The following is a 15,746-nucleotide window of genomic DNA, read 5'->3' on the forward strand; positions in this document are numbered from 1 at the left end:
CTCTCTCTGTGGCTCTGGAAATTCAGAGACACTTCCTTCATGCAATCAATCAGTAGTATTTATTGAGTGGTTATTTTGTGTAGAGCACTGTACTATGAGGTTGGGAGAGTACAGTACAACAGAATTAAGACATGTTTTCTGCAGGGCTGACTCCTCACCTTACTGTGCCTATCCCCACTTTTCTGTTCTCACTGTGATGTCATCTTCCCCTTACCCCTTCAGATGTGCTAGTTCTTCACATACTAACATAGTTCCCTTTCAATCTTATAGGTCCAGCATCGGTTGAATGAGGAGGACCCAAATAATGCAGTCTGGGTAAGGAAAGCGTTTGAGTAGAAGAATGATAACGATGGTATTTGTTATGTGCTTTTTATCTGCCAAACATTGCTCATTCATTCAATTCAATAGTATTTTCTGAGCGCTTACTGTGTGCAGAGCACAGTACTAAGTGCTTGGAATGTACAATTTGGCAACAGATAGAGACAATCCCTGCCCAATGACGGGCTTACAGTCTAAGTGGGGGAGACAGATGGACAAAAACAAGACAACGTAATTACGATAAATAGAATCAAGGGGATGCACACCTTTATTTCTACCCCCCCCCCCGCTTAGAACACCCCCCTTTTCCACGCACCCCAATATTGCGCTTCATTTCTAACCCACCCCTTTGAACGCTCCCCCTTTTTCCCGCCCACCAGAATATTGCATTTTATTTTAAAACCCCTCCCCGTTTAGAACGCTCCCCCCTTTCCCGCCCGCCAAATATTGCGCTTTATCTTAAACCCCCTCCCCCGCTTAGAACGCTCCAACTTTTTCCAGCACACCTAGTAATGCGCTTTATTTCTAAACCCCCTCACCCGCTTACAGCGCTACCCCTTTTCCGCGCACCCCAATATTGAGCTTAATTTCTAACCCCTCTTGGAACGCTCCCCCTTTTCCCGCCCCCCAAAATATTTCGCTTTATTTCTAACCCCTCCTTCGAATGCTCCCCCTTTTCCTGCACACCCCAATATTGCGCTTTATTCCTAGTTGCCTTCCCCGTGTAGAACGCTCCCCCATTATTCCGCGCACCCCACTATTGCGCTTTATTTCTAACCCCCCGCTTGGAACGTCCCCCCTTTTTTCGGCGCAACCCAATATTGCGCTTGATTTCTAACCCCCCTTTGAACGCTCCCCTTTTTCCCGCCCACCAAAATATTTCGCTTTATTTTAAGCCCCCCTCCCCCGCTTAGAACGCTCCCCTTTTCCCGCGCACCCCAAAACTGCGCTTTATTTCTAAAACCCCTCCACGTTTAGAACGCTCCCCCTTTATTCTGTGCACCCCAATATCCGCGTTGTTTCTAACCCCCCACTTAGAACGCTCCCCACTTTTCCCTGCACCACAATATTGCACTTTATTTTAAACCCACGCTCCCGCTTAGAACGCTCCCCCTTTTCCCGCGCTCCAATATAGCGCTTTCTTTCTAAACTCCCCGTTTAGAAGTCTCCCCCTTTTTCCCGCACACCCCAATATTGCGATCCATTTATAACCCCCGTTTAGAACGCTCCCCCTTTTCCCCGCCCACCAAAATATTGCGCTTCATTTTAACCCCCCTCCCCCTGTCACAGCGCTCCCCATTTTCTCGCGCACCCCAGTGTTGCGCTTTATTTCTAACCCCGTTTAGAACGCTCCCCCTTTTCCCGTGCATCCCAATATTGCGCTTTATTCCTAACCCCCAGCCTAGAACACACTCCCTTTTTCGCACACCCCAACACTCCCCATTTTTTCGCGCACACCAATATTGCACTTTATTTCCAACCCCCGCTTAGAACGCTCCCCCTTTTTCGCGCACCCCAACATTGCGCTTTATTTCAAAACCCCCCGTTTAGAACGCTCCCCCTTTTCCCGCCCACCAAAATATTGCCATTAATTTAATCCCCATCCCCCGCTTAGAACGCGCCCCCTTTTTCAGGCACACCCCAGTATTGCGCTATATTTCTAACCCTAGGCTTAGAACGCTCCCCCTTTCCCGCCTACCAAAATATTGCGCTTTATTTTAAACCCCCTCCCCCGCTTAGAGTGCTCCTCCTTTTCCCGGACCCGCAATATTGCGCTTTATTTCCAAACCGCCCCGTTTAGAAGTCTCCCCCTTTTTTCCGCACATCCTAATATTGTGATTTATTTCTAACTCCCCGCTTAGAACGCCCCCCTTTTCTCACGCACCCCAATGTTTCACTTTATTTCTAATCCCATTTAGAACAATATTGCGCTTTGTTCAGAAACCCCCTCCACTTAAAACGCTCCTCATTTTCGCGCACCCGAATATTGTGCTTTATTCCTAAACCCTCTGCCCCACTTAAAACGCTCCACATTTTTTTGCGCACACCAATATTGCGCTTTATTCCCAACCCCCGCTTAGAACGCTTCCCCTTTTTTTGCGAACCACAATATTGCGCTTTATTTCTAACACCGTTTTGAACGCTCCCTCTTTTTCCCGCTAACCAAAATATTGCGCTTTATTTCTAAACCCCCTCCGCCGTTTAGGACGCTCCCCCTTTTCCCGTGCACCCCAATATTGCGCTTTATTCGAACCCCCGTTTAGAACGTTCCCCCTTTTCCACGCATCCCAATATTGCGCTTTATATCTAACCCTCTTTTGAACGCTCCCTCTTTTTTCCACCAACCAAAATATTGCGCTTTATTTCTAAACACCCATTTAGAATGCTCCCCCTTTGGCGCGCACCCCAATATTGCGCTTTATTTCTAATTCCATCGCTTAGAACGCTCCCCATTTTTTGCGCACCGCAGTATTGCGCTTTATTTTGAAACCCACTCCCCCACTTAAAACGCTCATTTTCACGCACCCAAATGTTCCACTTTATTCCTAAACCCTCTTCCCCACTTAAAACGCCCCTCATTTTCGTGCACCCGAATAATCCGCTTTATTCCTAAACCCTCTCCACCGATTAGAAGGCTCCCTCTTTTTTCACGCACCCCAATATTGCGCTTTATTTCAAAACCCTCCGTTTAGAACCCTCCTCCTTTTCCCGCACACCCCAATATTGCGCTTTATTTCTAAATTCCCGTTAAGAAAGCTCCCCTATTTTCGCACACCCCAATATTGCGCTTTATTTCTACCCCCTTTTGAAGTCTCCCTCTTTTTCCCGCCAATCAAAATATTGCGCTTTATTTGAAATATTTTGCTTTATTTCTAAACCACTCCACCGTTTAGGACGCTCCACCCTTCCCGCCCCCCCCCCCCCAATATTGCTCTTCATTCCTAACTCCACTTGAACAGCTCCCCCTTTTCCCCGCCGACCAAAATATTGCGCTTTATTTCTAAAACCCCTCCCCAGTTTAGGATGCTCCCCCTTTTCCCTCGCACCCCAATATTGTGCTTCACTTCTAACCCTCATTTGAATGCTCCCCCTTTTCCCCGCCCACCAAAATATTGCATTTCATTTAAAAAACCCTCCCCGCTGAGAACGCTTCCCCTTTACCCGCGCACGCCAATATTGCGCTTTATTTCGCACCCCACTTTGAAAGCTTCCCCTTTTTCCCACCAACCGAAATAATGCGCTTTATTTCTAAACCCCCTCCCCCGTTAAGGACGCTCCCCCTTTTCCCCTGCACCCCTATATTAGGCTTTATTTCTAACCCCCCATTTAGAACACACACTATTTTTCGTGAACCCGAATATTGCACTTTCTTCCTAAACCCCCTCCTCCCCGCTTACAGCACTCCCCTTTTTTCGTGCACACCAATATTGTGCTTTATTTCCAACTCCTGCTTAGAACGCTCCCCCTTTTTTCTCGTACACCAATATTGCGCTTTATTTTTAACCCCCACTTAGAACGCTCCCCCATTTCCGTGCACCCCAATATTGGGCTTTATTTCAAAAACCCATTTAGAACGCTCCCCCTTTTCGGCGCACCCCAGTATTGCGCTTTTTTTCTAACCCTCTTTTGAACGTTCCCTCTTTTTACCACCAACCAAAATATTGCGATTTATTTCGAATATTGTGCTTTATTTCTAACCCCCGCTTAGACAGCTCCCCCTTTTTTTGCGCACCCCAATATTGCGCTCTATTTCAAAACCACCCGTGAAGAACGCTCCCCCTATTTTCGCGAGCCCCAATTTTGCAATTTATTTCTAACCCCATTTTGAACGCTCCCTCTTTTTCCCGCTAACCAAAATATTGTGCTCTATTTAAAATATTGTGCTTTATTTCTAAACCCTACTACCCTTTAGGACGCTTCTCCTTTTACCGCCCTCCCCCAATATTGCGCTTTATTCCTAACCCCACTTTGAACGCTCCCTCTTTTTCCCGCCAACCAAAATATTGGGCTATATTTCTAAACCCCCTCCAGCGTTTAGGACGCTCCCCCTTTTCCCGTGCACCCCAATATTATGCTTCATTTCAAAAACCCGTTTAGAACGCTACCCCTTTTCCGGGCACCCCAATATTGCGCTTTATTGCTAACCCTCTTTTGAACGATCCCCCTTTTTCCCGCCCACCAAAATATTGCGATTTATTTCATATATAGCGCTTTATTTCTAAACCCCCCTCCCCCACTTAAAACGCTCCCCATTTTTTACGCACCCGCATATTGCACTTTATTCCTAAACCCCCTGCCCCGCTTACACAGCTCTCCCTTTTTTCGCGTACACCAGTATTGCGCTTTATTTCTAACCTCCACTTAGAACGCTCCCCCTTTTCTGCGCACCCCAATATTGCACTTTATTTCAAAAACCCGTTTAGAATGCTCCCTCTTTTCCGGGCACCCCAATATTTCGTTCATGTCTAACCCTCTTTTGAACGCTCCCCCTTTTCCCGCGCACTGGAATATTGCGCTTAATTTCTAACCTCCCGCTTAGAACGCTCCTCCTTTTTTCGCGCACCCAAATATTGTGTTTTATTCCTAAACCTCTCCCCCACTTAAAATGCTTCCACTTCTTTCGCGCACACCAATGTTACACTTTATTTCTACCTCCAGCTTAGAACGCTCCCCCTTCTTTCGCACACACCAATATTGTGATTTATTTCAAAACCCCCATTTAGAACGCTCCCCCTTTTCTCGCACACCCCAATATTGCGCTTAATTTCTATACACCCGTTCAGAACGCCCCCCTTTTTCCGTGCACCCCAATATTGCACTTTATTTCTTTCACCCTTTTGAACGCTCCCTCTCGTTTCCCGCCAACCAAAATATTGCACTTTATTCAAAATATTGCGCTTTATTTCTAAACCCCTCCACCGTTTAGGGTGCTCCCCCTTCTCCCGCCCCCCAAATATTGCAGTTTATTCCTAACTCCACTTTGAACGCTCCCTCTTTTTCCCGCCAACCAAAATATTGTGATTTATTTCAAATACTGTGCTTTATTTCTAACCCCCCATTCAGAACGCTCCCCCTTTTTTTGTGCACCCCAATATAGTGCTTTATTTCTACCCCCCCTTTGAACGCTCCCTCCTTTTCCCGCCAACCAAAATATTGCGCTTCATTTAAAGTATTGCGCTTTATTTCTAAACTCCTCCACCGTTTAGGACGGTCCACCTTTCCCGCGCCCCCCAATATTGCGCTTTATTCCTGACCCCACTTTGAACGCTCCCTCTTTTTCCCACCAGCCAAAATATTGTGCTTTGTTTCTAACCCCCCTCCCCCATTTAGTATGCTACCCCTTTTCCCGCGCACCCCACTATTATGCTTTCTTTCTAACCCCCCGCGAAGAAAGCTCCCCCCTTTTTCACGCACTCCAATATTGTGCTTCATTTCTAACCCCCTCCCCAACTTAAAACGCTCCCCATTTTTCTCGCACCCGAATTTTGCGCTTTATTCCTAAACCCCCTCCCCCGCTTATAGCGCTCCCCCTTTTTTCGTGCATAGCAATATTGTGCTTTATTTCTAAGCCCCGTTTAGAATGCTCCCCATCGTCCGCGCACCCCAATATTGCGATTTATTTCAATAACCCGTTTAGAACGCTCCGCCGTTGCCTTGCACCCCAAAATTGCGGTTTATGTCAAAAGCCCCCGTTTAGAACCCTCCCCCTTTTCAGCTCACACCAATATTTCACTTTATTTCTGACCCTCTTTTGACCGCTCCCTCTTTTACCCGCCAACCAAAATATTGCGATTTATTTCAATTATTGCACTTTATTTCTAAACCCTCTCCCCCACTTAAAACACTCCCCCTTTTTTGCGCACACTAATATTTCGCTTAATTTCTCACCCCCGCTTCGAAGGCTCCCCCTTTTTTCGCGCACACCAATATTGCGCTTTATTTCTAAACCCCGCTAAGAATGCTCCCCCGTTTCTGATCACCCCACTATTGCACTTTATTTCAAAACCCACCTTTAAGAAAGTTCCCCTTTTTCCACGCAACCCAATATTGCGCTTTCTTTCTAACCCCGTTCTGAAGTCTCCCTCTTTTTCCTGCCTACCAAAATATTGCGCTTTATTTCAAATATTGCTCTTTATTTCTAAACACCCGTTTAGAGCGCTCCCCCTTTTTCCGCACACACCAATATTTCGCTTTATGTCTAACTCCCTGCTCAGAACACTCCCCCTTTTTTCGCAAACCCCAATATTGTTCTTTATTTCTAAACATCCTCCCCCACTTAAAACGCTCCTCATTTTGCACACCCGAATATTGGGCTTATTCCTAACCCCCCTTTCCCGCTTAAAGCGTTCCCCCTATTGTCGCGCACACCATTATTGCACTTTATTTCTAACCCCCCCCCATAGAACACTCCACCTTTTCCCGCACACCCCAATATTGCGCTTTATATGCACCCGTTCAGAATGCCCCCCTTTTTTCCCACACACCAATATTGCGTTTCATTTCTAACCCCCTTTGAACGCTCCCTCTTTTTCCCGCCTACCAAAATATTGCGCTTTATTTAAAATATTGCACTTTATTTCTAAACCCCTCCACAGTTTAGGATGCTCCCCCTTTTCACAACCCCCCTCCCAATATTGCGCCTTATTCCTAACCCCACTTTGAAAGCTCCCTCTTTTTCCCGCCAACCAAATTATTGCGCTTTATTTCTAAACCCGCTCCCCTGTTTAGGACACTTCCCCTTTTCCTGTGCACCCCAATATTACGCTTTATTTCTAACCCCCGCTTAGAAAGTTCCGCCTTTTTTTGCACACGCCAATATTGTGATCTATTTTGAAACCCCCTCCCCCACTTGAAACGCTCCCCATTTTTCGGGCACCCGAATATATTGCTTTATTCCTAAACCACCTCCCCCGCTTACAGCGCTCCCCCTTTGTTCATGCACACCAATATTCCGCTTTATTTCCAAGCCCCGCTTAGAATGTTCCCTCTTCTCCGCGCACCCCAATAGTGCGCTTTATTTCCAAAACCCCTTTAGGACACTCCCCCTTTTCCGCGCACCCCAATATTGCGCTGTATTTCAAAACCTTTCGTTTAGAACGCTCCCCCTTTTCCGCGCACCCCAATATTGCCCTTTATTCCTAACCCTCTTTTGAACGCTCCCTCTTTTCCCGCCAACCAGAATATTGCAATTTATTTCAAATATTGCACGATTCATCTCTAAACACCCATTCAGAACACTCCCCCTTTTCCCACGCAAGCCAATATTGCGCTTTATTTCTACCTCCCCGCTTAGAACGCTTCCCCTTTTTCACGCACCCCAATAGTGCGATTTATTGACACCCCCTCCCCCACTTAAAAACGCTCCATTTTTCGCACACCCGAATATTGCGATTTATTCCTAAGCCCACTCCCCCACATAAACGCTCGCCTTTTTTCGCGCCCACCAATATTGCGCTTTATTTCAAAACCTCCCATTTAGAGCGCTCCCCCTTTTCCCGCACACCCCAATATTACGCTTTATTTCTAAACCACCACTACGAACACTCCCCCTTTTTTCGCGCACCCCAATATTGCGCTTTATTTTGAAACCCACTCCCCCACTTAAAACGCTCCTCATTTTCACGCACCCGAATATTGCGATTTATTCCTAAACCCTCTCCCCCACTTAAAACGCCCCTCATTTTCGCGCAGCCGAATAATCTGCTTTATTCCTAAACCCTCGGCCCCGCTTAGAAGGCTCCCTCTTTTTTCACGCACCCCAATATTGTGCTTTATTTCAAAACACCCCGTTGAGAACTCTCCCCCTCTTCCCACACACCCCAATATTGCGCTTTATTTCTGAACTCCCGTTCAGAACGCTCCCCTATTTTCACTCACCTCAATATTGCATTTCATTTCTAACCCCCTTTTGAAGTCTCCCACTTTTTCCGGCCATACAAAATATTGCACTTAATTTAAAATATTGCGCTTTATTTCCAAACCCCTCCACCGTTTAGGACGCTCCCCCTTTTCCCACGCCCCCAATATTGTGCTTTATTCCTAACCCCACTTTGAAATCTCCCCCTTTTTCCCGCCCACCAAAATATTGCACTTTATTTCTAAACTCCCTCCAGCGTTTAGGATGCTCCCCCTTTTCCCGCACACCCCAATATTGTGCTTTATTCAAAAAAGCCATTTAGGTCGCTCCCCCCTTTTCCGCACACCCCAACATTGTGCTTTACTTCTAACCCCCCTTTGAACGCTCCCCCTTTTTCCCCACCCAGCAACATATTGCATTTTATTTTAAAACCCTTCCCCGCTTAGAACACTCCCCCTTTACCCGGGCACCCCAATATTGCGCTTTATTTCTCACCCCACTTTGAACGCTCCCTCTTTTTCCCGCCAACCGAAATATTGCGCTTTATTTCTAAACCTCCTCCCCCGTTTAGGATGCTCCCCCTTCTCCCCTGCACCCTATATTACGCTTTATTTCTAACCCCCATTTAGAATGCTCACCATTTTTCGCAAACCCGAATATTGCGCTTTCTTCCGAAACCCCTTCCCCCGCTCCCCTTTTTTTACAGCGCTCCCCTTTTTTCGCGCACACCAATATTGTGCTTTATTTCTAACCCCCGCTTCGAACGCTCCCCCTTTTTTCGCGCACCCCAATATTGCTCTTTATTTCAAAACCACCTGTTATTAACGCTCCCCCTATTTTTGTGAACCCCAATTTTGCGATTTATTTCTAACCCCGTTTTGAACGCTCCCTCTTTTTCCCGCTAACCAAAATCTTGCGCTCTATTAAAATATTGCACTTTATTTCTAAACCCCTCCACCGTTTAGGACGTTTCCCCTTTTACCGCCCCTCCCCCCAGTATTGCGCTTTATTCCTAACCCCACTTTGAATGCTACCTCTATTTCCTGCCAATCAAAATACTGAGCTTTATTTCTAAACTCCATCCAGCGTTTAGGATGCTCCCCCTTTTCCCGCACACCCCAATATTACGCTTTATTTCAAAAACCCGTTTAGAATGCTACCCCTTTTCCGGGCACCCCAATATTGCGCTTTATTTCTAACTCTCTTTTGAACAATCCCTCTTTTTCCCGCCAACCAAAATATTGCGATTTATTTCAAATATTGCGCTTTATTTCTAAACCCCCCCTCCCCCACTTAAAACACTCCCCATTTTTCGCGCACCCGAATATTGCGCTTTATTCCTAAACCCCCTGCCCCGCTTACAGGTCGCTCCCTTTTTTCGCGTACACCAATACTGCGCTTTATTTCTAACCCCCGCTTAGAACACTCCCTCTTTGCCGGGCACCCCAATATTGCGTTTATCTCTAACCCTCTTTTGAACGCTCCCTCTTTTTCCCGCCAACCAAAATATTGCGATTCATTTCAAATATTGCGCTTTATTTCTAATCCCCCCCATTTAGAACGCTCCCTCCTTTTTGTGCACCCGAATATTGCGCTTTATTTTGAAATACCTCCCCCGCTTAAAAGGCTCCTCATTTTCACGCACCCGAATATTGCGCTTTATTCCTAAACCCTCTACCCCACTTAAAACGCTCCCCCTTTTGTCGCGCATCCCAATATTGCACTTTATTTCAAAACCCCCCCGTTTAGAACGCTCCCCCTTTTCCCGCACACCCCATTCTATACAGCCATTCAGGACGCTCCCCCAATATTTCACTTTATTCCTAACCCCACTTTGAATGCTCCCTCTTTTTCCCGCCAACCAAAATATTGTGTTTCATTTCTAACCCCCCTCCCCATTTAGGACGCTCCCCTTTTTCCCGCACACCCCAATATTGCGATTCATTTCTAACCCTCTTTTGAATGCTCCCTCTTTTTCCCTACAAACAAAATATTGCGATTTATTTCAAATATTGCGCTTTATTTCTAAAAAGCCGTTCAGAAAGCTCCCCCTTTTCCTGCGCACTCCAATATTGCGCTTTATTTCTTACAGCCACTTAGAACGCTCCCCCGTTTCTGCGCACCCCAATATTGCTTTTTATTTCAAAACCCCCCTTTAGAATGCACCGCCTTTTCCCGCAGACCCCAGTATTGCGCTTTACTTCTATACACCCTTCCAGAACGGTCCCCCTTTTTTGTGTACCCCAATATTGCGCTTTATTTCTAAACACCTGTTTAGAATGCTCCCCCTTGTCCCGCACACGCTAATATTGCACTTTATTTAGAAACCCCCTCCCCCACTTAAAAATGCTCCTCATTTTCGCACACCCGAATATTCCGCTTTATTCCTAAACCCTTCCCCCTAATCCCACGCTAAGAAAGCACCCCCTTTATTCCCCCACCCCAATATTGCGTTTTATTGCAAACATCCCGCTTAGGACGCTCCCCTCTTTACCCCCGCACCCCAATGTTGCGCTTTATTTCTAAACCCCCTCCTCCGTTTAGAACGCCCCCCCTTATTCCGCACACACCAATAGTGCTTATTTTTACCCCTCCTTAGAACGCTCCCCCTTTTCTGCAAACCACAATATTGCGCTTTATTTCTAACCCTTCCGTTTAGCACGCTCCCCCCTTTTCCATGCACACCAGTATTTCTCTTTAGTTCTCACCCCACTTTGAACGCTCACCCATTTTTCCCGCCCACAAAATATTGCGTTTTATTCTAAAACCCCTCCCCCGCTTAGAACGCTCCCCCCTTTTCCGCGCACCCCAATATTGTGCTTTATTTCTAACCCCCCTATGAATGCTCCCCCTTTTTCCCGCCAACGAAGATATCGCACTTTATTTCTAAGCCCCCTCCCCCGTTTAGAACGCTCCTCCTTTAATTCACACACCCCAATATTGCGCTTTATTTCAAAACCCCCCTTTAGAACGCTTCCCCTTTCCCCGCACAACCCAATATTGCGCTTTATTTCTATACACACGTTCAGAACGCTCCCCTATTTTCGCACACCCCAATATTGCGCTTTCTCACCCCCTTTTTAATGCTCCCTCTTTTTCCCTCCAATCAAAATATTGCACTCTATTTAAAGTATTGCCCTTTATTTCTTAACCCGTCCACCGTTTAGGACGCTCCCTCTTTTCCCAACCAATATTTCCCAATAAATATTTCGCTTTATTCCTAACCCCACTTTGAATGCTCCCTCTTTTTCCCACCAACCAAAATATTGCGCTTTATTTAAAATATTGCACTTTATATCTAAATACCTCCACCGTTTAGGACTCTCCCCCTTTTCCCGACCCCCAATATTTCACTTTATTCCTAACCCCACTTTGAACGCTCCCTCTTTTTCCCACCAACCAAAATATTGCTCTTTATTTCTAAACACCCTCCATCGTTTAGGATGCTCCCCCTTTTCCTGTGCACCCCTATATTACGCTTTATTTCTAACCCCCCATTTAGAAAGCTCCCCCTTTTTGCGTACCCCAAAAATGCGCTTTATTTCTATCCCCCCCCACTTAAAACACTCATCATTTTTCACGCACCCGAATATTGAGCTTTATTCCTAAACCCCCTCCCCCGCCTCCAGCGCTCCCCCTTTTATCGAGCACACCAATATTGCGCTTTATTTCTAACCCCCGCTTAGAACGCTCTCCCCCTTTTCCGTGCACCCCAATATCGCGCTTTATATCTAACCCTCTTTTGAATGCTACCTCTTTTTCCCGACAAACAAAATATTGCGATTTATTTCAAATATTGCGCTTTATTTCTAATCCCCCAGCTTAGAACGCTCCCCCTTTTTGCACGCACCCCAATATTGCACTTTATTTTGAAACCCACTCCCCCACTTAAAACCGTTCTCATTTTCACACACCCGAATATTGCGCTCTATTCCTAAACCCTCTCCCCCAGTTAAAACGCCCCTCATTTTTGCCCACCTGAATATTGCGCTTTATTTCTAAACCCTCTCCCTCGCTTAGAATGCTTCCCCTTTTTTGCGCACCTCAATATTGCGCTTTATTTCAAAACCCCCCATTTAGACCGCTCCCCCTTTTCCCGCACACCCCAATATTGCAATTTGTTTCTATACACGCGGTCAGAACGCTCCCCTATTTTCACGCACCCCAATATTGCACTTTATTTCTAACCCCCTTTTTCATGCTCCCTCTTTTTCCCGCCAATCAAAATATTGCGCTTTATTTAAAATATTTCCCTTTATTTCTAAACCCCCTCCCCTGTTTAGGACGCTCCCCGTTTTCCCGCGCAACCTAATATTGCACTTTATTTTAAAAACCCGTTTAAAATGCCCCCCTTAATCCGCACACCCAAATATTGCTCTTTATTTCAAAACCGCCTAGAACGCTCCCCCTTTTCCGCGCATCCCAATACTGCTCTTTATATCTAACCCTCATTTGAACACCCCCTCTGTTTCTCGCCAACCTAAATATTGCGATTCGTTTCAAATACTGCACTTTATTTCTAAACACCCATTTAGAACGCTCCCCCCTTTTCCCGCACACCTCAATATTGCGCTTTATATGCAATCCCCCGCTTAGAACGCTCCCCCTTTTTTGTGCACCCCAATATTGCGCTTTATTTAGAAACCACCTCCCCCACTTAAAAACGCTCCTCATTTTTGCGCACCCGAATATTCCGCTTTATTCCTAAACCCTCTTCCCCACTTAAAACGCTCCCCCTTTTTTTCACACACACCAATATTGCGTTTTATTTTAAAACCCCCCGTTTAGAACGCTCGCCCTTTTCCCACAAACACCAATATTGCAATTTATTACTATAGAGCCGTTCAGAACGCTCCCCCTTTCTTCATGCACCCCAATATTGCGCTCTTCTTCTAACCCCCCACTTGCAGCACTCCCCCTTTTTCTCACACCCCAATATTTCGCTTTATTTGTAAACCCTCTCCCCCACTTAAAATGCTCCCCTTTTTTTGCGCAAACCAATATTGCAATTTATTCCTAACCCCCATTTAGAACGCTCCCCCTTTCCCCGCACACCCCAATATTGTGCTTTATTTCTAAACCACCTCCACCATATAAGACCCTCCCCCTTTTCCCACGCACCCTAATATTACGCTTTCTTTCTACCCCCCCGCTTAGAGCGCTCCCCCTTTTTTCGCGAACCCCAATACTGCGCTTTATTTCAACCCCATTGTAGAACGTTACCCCTTTTTCCGTGCACTCCAATATTACGCTTTATTTCTAACCACCCCGTTCAGAACTTCCCCCCTTTTTCTGCGCACCCCAATATTTTGCTTTAATTCTCACCCCACTTTGAACGCTCACCCTTTTTCCCGCCCACCAAAATATTGCGCTTTATTTCGAAGCTCCCTCCCCCGTTTAGAATGCTCCCCCTTTATTCTACGCACCCCAATATTGTGCTTTATTTTTAACACCCTTTGAACGCTCCCCCTTTTTCCCGCCCACCAAAATATTGCATTTTATTTTAAAACCCCTCCCTGCTTAGAACACTCCCCCTTTACCCGTGCACCACAATATTGCACTTTATTTCTAAGTACCCGTTTAGAATGCTCCCCCATTTCCCATGCAGCCCAATATTGCGCTTGATTTCTAACCGCTGCTTAGACTGTTCCCCCTTTTTCGGCGCACCCCAATATTGCATTTCATTTCTAAACCTCGCTTTCAGCTCTCCCTCTTTATCCCGCCAACCAAAATATTGCGATTTATTTCAAATATTGCGCTTTATTGATAAACACGCATTTGGAACGCTCCCCCCTTTCCTCCGCACCCCAACATCGCACTTTATTTCGAACCCTCTGCTTAGAATGCTCCTGCTTTTTTGCGCATCCCAATATTGCGATTTATTTAGAAACCCCCTCCCAACTTAAAGCACTCTTCATTTTCTGGCACCCAAATATTGTGCTTCATTAATAAACCCTCTCCCCCACTTAAAACGTTCCTCCTTTTTTCGCGGACACCAATATTGCGCTTTATTCCTAACCCCCGCTTAGAACGCTCCCCCTTTTTTCGCGCACACCAATATTGCGCTTTATTTCTAACCACCGCTTAGAACGCTCCCCGTTTTCTGCGCACCCCAATATTGCGCTTTATTTCTAGCACCTCGCTTAGAACTCTCCCCCATTTTCCATGTACCCCAATGTTGCGCTTTATTTCTAAACCCCTTCCACCATTTGAAACGTTCCGCATTTTTTGCGCACCCCAATATTGCGCTTTATTCCTAAAGCTCGCCCCCGCTTACAGCACACCCCCTTTCTTCACACACACCAATATTGCGTTTTATTATTAAACCCCGCTAAGAATGCTCCTCCGTTTCCGCTCTCCCCAATATTGCGCTTTATTTAAAAACCCCACGTTTAGAGCATTCCCCCTTTTGTTCGAGCACCCAAATATTGCGCTTTATTTCTAACCATCTTTTTCCCGCCAACCAAAATATTGCGATTTATTTCAAATATTGCACTTTATTTCTAAACACCCGTTTAGAACGCTCTTCCTTTTCCCGGGCACCCCAATATTGCGCTTTATTTCTAATCTCACGCTTAGAACGCTCCCCCTTTTCTCGTGCACCCGAATATTTCACTTTATTCATAAACCCCTTCTCCCACTTAAAACGCTCCTCATTTTCACGCACCAGAATCTTGCGCTTTGTTCCTAAACCTTCTCCCCTACTTAAAGCGCTCCCCCTCTTTGCATACACCAATATTGCGACTTATTCCTAACCCCTGCTTAGAATGCTCCCCTTTTTTCGCGCACCCCATATTGCGCTTTATTTCAAAACGCCCCGTTTAGACCGCTCGCCCTTTTCCCACACACCCCAATATTGTGCTTCATTTCTATACACCCGTTCAGAACGCTCCCCATTTTTTCACGCACCCCAATATTGTGCTTCATTTCTAACCCCCTTTGAACGCTTCCTCTTTTTCCCGCCAACCAAAATATTGCGCTTTATTTCTAAACCCCCTCCCCCTTTCAGGACGCTCCCCCTTTTTCCGCGCACCCCAATATTACACTTTATTTCTAAACCCCCGCATCGAATGCTCCCCCTCTTTTGCACACCCCAATATTGCGCTTTATTTATGAATCCCCTCCCCACCTTAAAACGCTCACCATTTTTTGCGCACCCGAATATTGCGTATGTTCCTAAACCCCCTCCCCCTGTTACAGCGCTCCCCCTTTTTTGAGCACACCAATATTGCGCTTTATTTCTAACCCCCGCTTAGAACGCTCCCCTTTTTCCACGCAGCCCAATATTGCGCTTTATTTTTAACCCTCTTTTGAACGCACCCTCTTTTTCCAGCCAACCAAAATATTGCGATTTATTTCAAATATTGCGCTTTATTTCTAAAAACCCATTCAGAAAGCTCCCCCTTTTCCTGCGCTCGCCAATATTGTGCTTTATTTCTAACCCCTGCTTAGAACACTCCCCCGATTCCGCACACCCCAATATTGCGCTTTATTTCAAAACCCCCCTTTAGAATGCTCCCCCTTTTCCCGCAGGCCCCAGGATTGTGCTTTACTTCTATACACCAGTTCA

At 46.0% G+C, this 15,746-nt stretch overlaps 1 long non-coding RNA gene across 1 annotated transcript in view; it reads left to right on the forward strand.

Annotated features, from left to right (window-relative positions):
• Window positions 1-274: 274 nt before the first annotated feature.
• The window catches only part of LOC103169387, an 84,738-nt gene continuing 69,266 nt past the window's right edge, over window positions 275-15,746 (forward strand). Inside the window, exon 1 of the long non-coding RNA XR_003756713.1 lies at window positions 275-315. This is a non-coding gene — a long non-coding RNA (uncharacterized LOC103169387). The remainder of the gene's footprint in view (window positions 316-15,746) is intronic.

The sequence above is a fragment of the Ornithorhynchus anatinus genome, unplaced genomic scaffold (assembly GCF_004115215.2).
Source record: "Ornithorhynchus anatinus isolate Pmale09 unplaced genomic scaffold, mOrnAna1.pri.v4 scaffold_79_arrow_ctg1, whole genome shotgun sequence".
Classification (NCBI taxonomy): domain Eukaryota; kingdom Metazoa; phylum Chordata; class Mammalia; order Monotremata; family Ornithorhynchidae; genus Ornithorhynchus; species Ornithorhynchus anatinus.